This window comes from Bidens hawaiensis, unplaced genomic scaffold, assembly GCF_021521415.1.
Source record: "Bidens hawaiensis isolate Kalapana, Puna unplaced genomic scaffold, B.hawaiensis_p1.1 tig00419396_1, whole genome shotgun sequence".
Classification (NCBI taxonomy): Eukaryota; Viridiplantae; Streptophyta; class Magnoliopsida; order Asterales; family Asteraceae; genus Bidens; species Bidens hawaiensis.
This window is the reverse complement of record NW_027504847.1, coordinates 1,635,910-1,638,575: the sequence shown is the minus strand read 5'-3', so window position 1 is coordinate 1,638,575 and position 2,666 is coordinate 1,635,910. Positions and strand designations below refer to the sequence as shown.

The window sequence follows — 2,666 nt, the reverse complement described above, 5'->3', positions numbered from 1 at the left end:
AAACTTAATCGGTAAACATGGTGTTTGATGGTACAAAATACAAGTATTCTCTTACTTATGTTGTTGATCCTATTTATATTGTTAATAACTGGATGTTCGAAAAGTTGCTAAAAACTTATGTATATCGGTTCTTGGTTTGAATATTTTGTGTAGACATGGTAAATATACGTTACATTTGGTCTACTTTATAAATCATCATATAGTTATTGATTCCGTGCTTTTGTGCATAACTATACGTATTAGTGAAGGATGTCGAGTGTATATTACTCATTGTATTTCAGTTATTAACCAAGAATATGATATTTGCTAATGACTCAAGTCCTAACCCAAGCTCGTTATAACCCGATCCGAGCCATCTGTTAATTATATTTTTATGTTGATTAATAGAGTTTTAAAAAAAAACCTGTTAATCGTTTCATGTTATACATAACCTAGTGGTCTAGTGGTATGATATATGTAATCACAAGTTTAGTGGTAGGTTAAAATCCTTATAAGTGCAAGATAAAATGGAATTATATTTCTTAAAAAATGTTTTTTGTTATAAAAATAGTTGGTTTCTATAACTAACTTTATTTGCTTAAAAGTTAACACACAAAATCCAAAACCCAAATCAAAACTATGAATTTGAAACTTAAATAAAGCAATTCGGCTTGGACTACAAATACATATGGGCCCATTTAATCAGAACAAATGGGCCGGGTCATGTATCATAAATTTATAGCCCATTAGCAGCTATCAAAATTCAAAAGTCAACTATACAACACCTCAAATAGAAAAAAAAATGTTACTTTAAAAATTAAAAGATCGTACATCCTCGATTTCCTCTTAACAAATTCATCAATTCTATTTATCGAATCCAAATTCTGCTTCACAGTTTTCCTAAATTTTGTTAAATTTTCATGAATTTATTATTTATCCAAATTTTGCATTCTTGTTCATGTTTCACAATCCATATTATTATTATGAAATAAACGTTCATAATCATACATTCATACCCATATCAAATAATAATGGGTAACAAAGAAGAAGAAGCATCAATAAACAAAAATGACGACGACAACGATGACGACATGGATTATTCAAAAGGGTCAATGTCTGGAATCTATGGGGCCGTGTTTAACCTATCCACAACGATCATAGGGGCGGGTATAATGGCATTACCCGCCATCATGAAAGTTCTAGGATTAATTGTTGGAATAATATTAATTTGCTTAATGGGTGTATTAGCTGAAATAAGTGTCGAGTTGCTAATTCGGTTTACGGTTCAATGCAAAGCGACGTCGTATGGGGAGGTTGTGCAACACGCATTAGGTTCACCCGCAAGAATATTGTCCGAACTTTGTATTGTTGTGAACAATGCGGGTATTTTGGTGGTTTATTTGATTATTATGGGTGATGTCATGTCGGGTTCAGGTCGACACGCTGGGGTTTTGGAACAATGGTTAGGTCATGGGTTTTGGGATAATCGAAAACTTGTGATATTTATCGTGTTAATCGTGTTTCTAGCGCCACTTTGCGTGTTGGATAAGATAGAATCTTTGAGTATTAGTTCTGCTGCTTCTGTGGTTCTCGCAGTTCTTTTTGTCACAATTACTTGTGTTGTCGCGTCTATCATGTTAATTGAGGGGAAAACCGTGCCTCCTAGGTTAATTCCCGATGTGGGCTCGAAAAAGGCGATGATTGAACTTTTGGTTATAATACCGGTAATGTTGAACGCGTACGTTTGTCATTTTAATATTCAACCGATTTATAACGAGCTCGAAGGGCGTTCACCTAGGAAAATGAATAAAGTCGGTAGGATAACGACGGTTATTTGCATTATGATATATTGGTTGACCGCGGTGTCGGGTTATCTTTTATTCGGGAAAAATACCGAAAGCGACGTGCTAATGAATTTCGATAAACCTCTTGGGATTCGGTTTAGTACGACGTTAAACTTCATCGTTCGTGTAGGTTACATTTTTCACTTGATTCTTGTGTTTCCGGTTATTCATTTTTCGTTAAGGCAAACTATCGACGCATTGGCTTTTAGTGGTGCGGCGCCACTAACCGAGAGTAAGAATCGGTGTTTAGGGTTAACGTGTGTGATTTTGGGGATTATTTATATGGCGTCGATCATGATACCGAGTATATGGACCGCTTTTAAGTTTACGGGTGCAACAACGGCCGTGTCGTTAGGGTTCACGTTCCCAACGCTTATCGCGCTACGGTTGGGCCGCGAAGGACCGCTTGGTCTTTCTAGCCGAGAGCGGAAGTTGTCATGGTCGATGTTGGTTCTAGCTATCATTGTTAGCCTTGTTGGAGTGTTTGGCAATATTTATGATATGCAAGATGGATCAAGTTAATAATTTTTGTTTTTAGTATTGTTTTGTGTTTTATGTTTTAGGTTGTGTTTTTTGTAAATCATTTTATTATTATTATGAACTCCTTTATTTCTACATAACCAAATTCTATTTATCATAAACCGTTCAAACTTTTGAAAACTCGCATATTTTTACACGACGAACACAATAAAATCTACTCCTAAAATACACCTAATACTCGTTTTATGAGACTTGAGCTATTATCACTTTGATAGAGACAAAAACATGATGCCAATAGACCAAAAGACCATTAAAAACTCACATATGTATGATATGCTTATTTAATGTGCGGATAGATATTAA

The 2,666-nt window shown here is 34.9% G+C and overlaps 1 pseudogene; it reads left to right on the top strand.

Moving 5' to 3' along the window:
• Positions 1–960: 960 nt before the first annotated feature.
• Positions 961–2,384, top strand: LOC143608639 (amino acid transporter AVT6E pseudogene; annotated as a pseudogene).
• The last annotated feature ends 282 nt before the right edge of the window (positions 2,385–2,666 follow it).